Source organism: Indicator indicator, chromosome Z (genome assembly GCF_027791375.1).
Source record: "Indicator indicator isolate 239-I01 chromosome Z, UM_Iind_1.1, whole genome shotgun sequence".
Classification (NCBI taxonomy): domain Eukaryota; kingdom Metazoa; phylum Chordata; class Aves; order Piciformes; family Indicatoridae; genus Indicator; species Indicator indicator.
In genome coordinates this window covers 34346216-34354699 of record NC_072053.1, presented here as the reverse complement: position 1 = coordinate 34354699, position 8484 = coordinate 34346216, and positions in this window count along the sequence as shown.

The following is an 8484-nucleotide window of genomic DNA, read 5'->3' as shown; positions in this document are numbered from 1 at the left end:
GGATACATCCTAGGCCTAGGATAAAATGCTGCTGCTGTGACCTAAGCTTGACAAGTATTGGTGGCCTGCAACCTGAGTATTGCCATTTGTTAACTACTGTAAATTCATTGCAGCTTCCCAGCAAATTAAGCTGATGACAAGCATAAACTAGTTTAAAAGCAGTTTGTTATACTCCTGCTTTGTCATTTCAGCTCAGTCATGCTAGATTCCCAGCTCAGAGGTACTGTTCCTGCAGACTAAGGGCACAGCCAGTGGGATTACTTTGTGCATGCAGATACATCTGCCAGTGTTTCCATGGTAATATTTTGTCATTACCAATCTGCTCTTCAGCAATATTCCTAAATAATTTGATATCTTCTCCAACCTGGCAAGTGTTGGCTCATTTCATTGCATTCATTTGTTGGAAGGACTACACAGCATAACACTCCTTACAATTGTGTGACCTATAATCCTCAAATATAGTGTCTGCAGTGATACTTCCAAAAACAAAAAGGAGAGAGAAGAGCATTTAGTAAACCAGATGTGAGGACAGAGAATGCTGCTTATGCAGTTTAGCAACATGAGTAAGGATTTTATTTCTTCTTCAATACAGTGAGGAAAATACACTGCTTGACTGTATCTCTCCTTTCCTGCCATACCACCATATTACAACCTATTCTACCATGTTACAGCTCATACATCTGCATGAGATAAGACAAAAAATTACAGCTTGGTACTATGTCGAACAGCATCTTTATAGATAAGTACAAATCTTTGGCCTTCATGGCAGTATCTGGAGCCTGTAGGTGTTGTACCATCTTTTTAAAAACCATGTTGGAATGTGTTTTTCAAAACAGGAGCTGGAAATGCATAACATTCCTCCTGCATGGTTAACACAGAACCTGGCATGACTTTGATGGTCTGTTGAGTTTGCATGGCAAGGTTTTGCTAGTGGGAGGGGCTACAGAGGGGCTACTAGAAGGTTGCCCTATATCCAATAGAGGCAATGCCAAATGACTCCAAGGTGGACCCACCTCTAGCCAAGGCCAAGACCATCAGTGATAGAGGTAATGCCTCTGTGATAACATATTTAAGAATGGGGGAAATAAACTATGCAACAGCAGCCAGAGAAGAGGAATATGAACATGTGAGAGAAACAGCTTCAAGACAGACACCAAGGTCGGTGAATGAGGATGTGCTCTAGGTACAGGAGCAGAGTTCTGTCTGCAGCCTGTGGTGAAGACCATGGTGAGGCAGGCCATCCCCCTGAAGCCCGTGAAAGTTAAGGGTGGAACAGATATCCACCTGTAGCCCATAGAAGACCCCACAATGGAGCAGGCAGATGCCAAAAAGAAGCTGTGATGATTGGACTCAATGATCCTACAGATCTTTTCCAACCTAAATGGGTCTATGATTATATGACCTTGTGAGAAACCCACACTGGAGCAGGCTTCTGGCACAAACTGTGCACCTCTGAACAGAGTGGACCCCATGATGGAGCAGGCCTGCTGGCAGGACTTACCACCTGGTGGACATCCCATTCTGGAAAAGCCTGTTCCTGCAGGACTGCACTCCAAGGAAGTGACCCATGCTGGAAACGTTTGTGAAGAACTGTGCCCATGGGAAGGACTCACACTGGGTAAGTTCATAAAGGGCTGTCTCATGTGGGAGGGTCCCCACTCTGAAGCAAGGGAAGACTGTAAGAAGGAAAGAGCAGTAGAGACGATGCATTAGATGCACTGACCAAAATCCCCATTTCCTGTCATTTTGCACCACTCAGAGGAAGGAGGTAATCAGGAGTGAAGTCAAACCTGGGAAGAGGGGTAGGATGCAGCCTGATCTAGGCAAAAGTGTTTTATCAGGGGGGGTTTGAGTAGATGATCTCCAGAGGTCCTTTCCAACCCCTACATCGTTGCTCTCTACAGCTACCTGAAAGGAGATTGCAGTGAGGTGGGAGTCAGCCTCTTCTCCTTAGGATCAAGTGATAAAATGAGAGGAAATGGCCTCAGGTTGCACCAGGGGAGGTTTAGACTGGATTTAGAAAAAACTTATTTACTGAAAGAGTGCTCAGGTACCGGAATAGGGTGGCCAGGGAGGTGGTGGAGTCACTGTCCCTGGAGGTATTCAAAAAACCTGTAGACACGGCACTTGAGATGTGGTTTAATGGTCATGGTGGTGTCAGGTCAGTAGTTGCACCCAACGATCTTAGAGGTCTTTTCCAACCAAAATAATTCTATTATTCTGTGACTGCCATTCTGTGATTCTCTCTATTGTACACTTCCTGGTAGCAGAAACAACTTCTTTATTCCCCAGTGCAGTTTGTTCAGCTTAATAAGCTTTTTGCACATCTGTGGCCCTGTTACTAAATTGCTGAATGCTCTATTTTGTTGCATGCATCAAGACACTTAAATAGACAAGTTAGGGTTAGGGTTTTGCTGCATGAACTTGCATATATGTGTGCATAGGTATCTGTATGTATACACACACATACAAAACACATAGGTGTAGATCTGTGTAGCTAATATTTGTATATCAGAATTGAGTCTTATCTATATAGGAGAAAAACAGAAGGAAACACTTCTTTACTTTGAGGGTGATGAAGTACTGGAGCAGGCTGGCCATAGAGGTTGTGGAGACTCCTCTGGAGACTTTCAAAACCCATCTGGATGCAGTCCTGTACAATCCGATCTAGGTGAGCCTTCTTTAGCAGGTGAGTTGCATTAGAGAATCTCTAGAGGTCCTTTCTGACCTCTACCATTCTGTGATTCTCTGAGAGGGAAGATCTGATTAATGCACTGACATTGCTTCTCTTATAAATTGCTGAAGCTTATTACAGTTTCCTCAGCTTAAACATTCAAAATTTTCTATAGCTTTCTAGGATATATACTTTTGAGATATAGTTAATTGTGATTCAGTTTCAAAATTTATGCCTAATACAGAGAGTATTTTCCCTTATGTCATACAAATGTATCAGCTGTAAAGTACCTGCAAGAATTTCACACTCTACTTTACACATTAAAGAAACAGAGTTAGAAGCAAGTAGTCCAGCCAGTAGTTGATATTTCAATGGACAGCATGTGTTACATTCTTCCATGGTGAGTTTATGTGCCATAAAAATCCATTCTGCTGTTCCTTATTTTCAGTGGTGGGTAAATCCGTCTCCTTGGGATATGGCTAACTCTGTATTCCCCAGGTCAGTTGAGTGACACATATGCTCAGACATCAGTTATTCCTGCAGAGAAATTATCCTTTTCAATCTGTAGGCCCTTTTAGAGGTATGACATGTGCCTGGGTGATGTGGAATAACACAGCTAAGTGCTATTTGCATTGCAGTGCTCGAGGCCATGATGTCTAATCATTTCATTCAGTGGCTGAAGAATCATGGAAACCTGGGACACTAGCTTTATTTAGCTGATCCTGGATGTAAATTTTATGAACTTGTGAGGGAATGGAAGTTCAGCCATGGGTGGTGATTAACTTGGCTTTCTGTATCCTGAGAAGGTCTCCACAGCAAAAGTCTCAGTGTTGTCTGTGAGAGTAAAATCCTCTCTGAAGAAGGGATCAGCTGCTTCCATCAAGAGTTGCTGGAGTTGCCCATGGACCAAACAAGTGCATGGATACAGACATAAATGCAAATAAATAATTTTGCATTTTAGCAGATTTTTGGGATTACAAGAAAAGTCTCTATCACTCCTACTAGTCAATAGCTTCAGCTACCCTTGAAGCCTCTTCAGAAACTCATGTGTTGCCCAATTGTGTGGGATCACCTTTTCATGCTATTCTCTTTCTCTGTTTATCACGTGATCCCTGATGTGGGCAAATACACAATAATTCTGCCTCTAGGTGTAGACATTCTTTATGGTCCACCTTGCCACAAGGACAGCCAAGCTCCCAGGTCTTTGGCCCTAGAACTGCTGACTTGATGGAAGTCAAGGTGAGATGGAGTTAGATAGCACAGTGCTCCCATTCAATCCTTCATGGAAAATTTTAAAAGACTGGAAAGCAGTGGAGAAGGGTATTGTATTGTGTTAGATTTAACATCTAAGTGTACAAAATGTTTATTTACTTCTCCTGTCTGGTCCAAATCATCAAAGTTCACCAAAACTGCAGATGAATAATAATGAGGGGAGAGGCTACCCATGTGTTTCTAAAAGAATTTTTATTTAGTTGTAATTTCTGGCAAAAGATTGGACTAGTTCTCACTCTCACCACTCTAGGTTCACAATTCCCTAAATTAAAGCCAAAGAAAGACTTACTTTTAATACTAATTTAATGGATTATAAGTATAGTCTTTGTATTTCTATTTTTCATGCTTAGATTGGATGCATTACAGAGTTTATTTATGCTGGAGTGATCACTTTTCTGCCTCCATGAACTTTGCAGCCCTCTCTGTCACGTGGATGGGGTAATCTAGTGTTTTCTACTGTACGTTGTGAATAAATATGCTTATTCTAGTGTATCTCATGTTTAGTTTACATTTATTTGTGCAAAGAAGCAGAGTATCCTCCACAGAGCATAGTGCTGTGTTTACCTTTAGAAAGCACCTTAGCTTGCTTCTTCAGTGCTCATTTCTTGCATTGTATTTGTGCTGAAGGACAAAGGAAGCAGGTGCCATAAAATGGAATAACACCTTCATCAGTTCCTAAGTGTCTGACTGTACTTTGTGAAGAAAATGGAGCAAACAATTTTTCCTTTTTTTTACCTGACAGTACAAATTGCAAGCTGCTCTGATCTTCAGTGAAGTGTTATGGCAATATAAGCCCCCAGGTGGCATTCTAACCTTGTTTTTCTAAATACTTTGTTTTCATAAGGAATGGATCTGATTCTTTTGTTTAAAAAGAAATTTTCTTAACCGTGGTAGCTTTGAACAAAGAAATTAAAGCAGTACTCTGATTGATGCTTGCTTGCTTGCTTGCTTGCTTTTTCTTTCTTTCTTTCTTTCTTCCTTTCTTTCTTTCTTTCTTTCTTTCTTTCTTTCTTTCTTTCTTTCTTTCTTTCTTTCTTTCTTTCTTTCTTTCTTTCTTTCTTTCTTCCTTTCTTCCTTTCTTTCTTCCTTTCTTTCTTCCTTTCTTTCTTTCTTTCTCTTTCTTTCTTTCTTTCTTTCTTTCTTTCTTTCTTTCTTTCTTTCTTTCTTTCTTTCTTTCTTTCTTTCTTTCTTTCTTTCTTTCTTTCTTTCTTTCTTTCTCTTTCTTTTCTTCTCTTTCTTTCTCTTTCTTTCTTTTTTCTTTCTTTCTTTTCTTTTTTCTTTCTTTTCTTTTTCTTTCTTTCTCTTTCTTTCCTTCTTTTTCTTTCTTTCTCTTTCTTTCTTTCCTTCTTTCTTTTCTCCTTTTTCTTTCTTTCTCTTTCTTTCTTTCCTTCTTTCTTTTCTTTCTTTCTTTCTTTCTTTCTTTCTTTCTTTCTTTCTTTCTTTCTTTCTTTCTTTCTTTCTTTCTTTCTTTCTTTCTTTCTTTCTTTCTTTCTTTCTTTTCTTTCTTTCTTTCTTTCTTTCCCTTCCTTCCTTCCTTTCTTCCTTCCTTCCTTCCCTCCTTTTCCTTCTTCCTTTCTTCCTTCCTTCCTTGCTTCCTTCCTTCCTTCCCTCCTTTTCCTTCTTCCTTCCTTCCTTCCTTGCTTGCTTGCTTGCTTCCTTCCTTCCTTCTTTCCTTTCTCTCTTTCCTTTTTTTTCTCCCTGTTTCCAATTTGTATACGTTTTTGTAATTCAAAGGCAGCAGCCTCAAAGGCAAATTGAAATTTGATACATGTTTAATGGAATCATGTAAATTATACTATATTCCAGATATTAAAGGCCATAAGATGATGATGTCCTGCCACAGTTATTCAATAAACAATGCCATTCAAAATCTTAAAGATCATGACAGTAAAATTAGTTATACTTAACAGGCTTATGAGAAAAGTGAAAATCCAGTTATGACTAATACTTTACAACATGTGGGTGTTAACTGACTCCGGTTCACAGTGAAGTCAGAATTTATGTCAGGGCTGCATAAAACCAGCAGCCCTGGTTTTCTAGTGATATTTTTATTTCCTTCCAGGTGGAACAGGTAGACCTATGCAAAGAGCAAGACTTGCACCTCCTGACTCAGGCACCCAATTTAGGTGCTGAGGGTACTGATGGTTCATCTTCAGCTCCTACATTCACCAGAGTAGGGATGGCTTCTACAGAGATTGATTCAGACTACCCCAGATGGGTTCTTACCTGACTTGCTCCCTGCTTAAACATTCTTTCTCCATCAGCTTCACAGTTCAAAGGCTGGGGTCTAGAGTTGCTCTACCAAAGTTTTTTTCCCTTTCAGCCATCTCATGCCCAGTTGTTACTTTGCTGGTGAACACCTACCTATATGTTTTCTCCCACATTGTCTTAAATGAGGAGTGCCTAAAATAAACTTCACTGTTTCCCCTTAAATCCCTTCTTCCGACTCTCATTCACAATAAAACTCACAAATTCCTCAGAAATCACTGGACTGGTTGTTCCAAGTTGTACTTACAATGCTGACCAAAACAATCACTTAATCACATGCACCATGGGCTGCTCCATCCCTGTCTCCTTGCAATCTCTTCACTTGTATATGGACTATAACGTCTTTGAAAGGTGGACCATTTTAGTTTGTATTTGTGCAGCACTCAGTCAAATGGGATCTTTGCCCCTCATTAGGATTCCAGTGGGATACTGCAGCACAAATACACAGTAATCATATTTAATAAAGCACATAGAGCTAATTTAAATTACTGCTTAAAATACATTGGTAAGTAATAGGTCATAAATAAAAGCCGACCTACACACTGCCCTGCATATCTTTCATAGTGTACTTTAGGAGGAGTAACTCAGTCAGAGTATCATCAACTACATTTCCTAAAGCAACAAAACCCAAATTGCTGCAACAGTGTAAGACTGTGGATAAACAGAAGACATAGAAGGAAAGTTTAAAGTTAAGGCTTTCATCTGTCTTGGTTTTTAGCCCTAAAACTCTCAACAGAATATCTGAAAAGTAATTTCACTACATGTTTAAGGATTAGGCTGTTAGTTCATCCTAGTCACTTGCAGGTGGTATCACAGGGCTTTGGACTGGACAAATGAAAAGCATTTTTTAATTTAAATGGATTCTGAAGCAAGTCCTTATATGTTTGTGCACAAAGACTTATGAATAACCCTTTTAAGACTATCTTGTACAGCGCACATGACATACTTCTGTTTAGTTATCTTCCTATTTGTTAACCACATTTTTTCATCCTGTATTTTCTAGAGGCATTTAGATGTGGTTATAGTTAAGTATTAAGCATAGACTCATAATTTTAAAAGCCTGTTCCCTTCACAGTAAAAGGCAAAAATGCACACAGATTATTCTCTTATTCTCTAATGCAGAAATGGTTAAGAGTTTCCTTTGCCCTTATAAAACATTCTTCTTGAGAGGCAAAGTATAATAGCCTAGTAGCTCTTATGGTATAGCATGTAGCAAAGAGGTCCAAAACCTGAAGAGCTCCACTGCCTTAGCTGTAGTGAATACTCGGTTGGCTACAGCAGAGTCTTCAATATCTGCAACACAATGAGAGGATGGATCACTTCCTGGAGTCCTCTGGGGCCATGCCAAAGAAGAAATTGTTGAATGCCCTCTACTGTTAATTTTTTAATTCTCTTGGGGTAACACTTACTTCCTGACAACATGAATATGCTGGTAATGCAATGTGACTGCAACTAGTCTGTGCAACTGGAATGGTAAGATACTTCTAGCACAGATACGAGTTTACAAAGGCCAACATACATGGTGCTAGCAAGATTTGACTCACCATGTCATGTGCAAGGCTTGTCCTCCAGTCAGAAGACATTTATTCACATATATATGCGAGCAGAGAGCAGTCACTGTAACCCCAACACTGATCACGTCAGATGACACCAAGAATCACAGAATGGTTTGAGTCGAAAGGGACCTCCAAAGGTCAGCTAGTCCAACCCCCCTGCAGTAAGCAGGAACATCCTCCGTTAGATCAGGTTGCCGACAGCCACACTGAGCCTGGCGTTGAATATCTCCAAGGATGAGGCCTCACTACCTCCCTGGACAACCCATTCCAGTGTTCTACTACCCTCATGGTAAAGAACGTCCCCCTAATGTCCAACCAAAATCTACTCCTCGCTAGTTTCAAACCATTGACCCTCATCCTATCGCTACAGGCCTTTGTAAACAGACCCTTTCCAGCCTTCCTGTAGGCCCTTTTCGGGTACTGGAAGGCCACTATTAGGTGTCCTTGGAGTCTTCTTTTCCCCAGGCTGAATAACCCTGGTTCCCTCAGCCTGTCCTTATAGGAAAGGTGTTCCATCCCCTTGAGCATTTCCATGGCCCTCTTCTGGACCTGTTCCATCAGGTCCATGTCCCTCTTGTGTTGAGGGCAGCAGAGCTCCCTACTCCAGGTGAGGTCTCACCAGAGCAGAGTAAAGTGGCAGAATCACCTCTTTGGATCTGCTGGCAGTGCATCTTTTGATGCAGCCCAGGATGTGATTCGCTTTCTGGGCTGCAA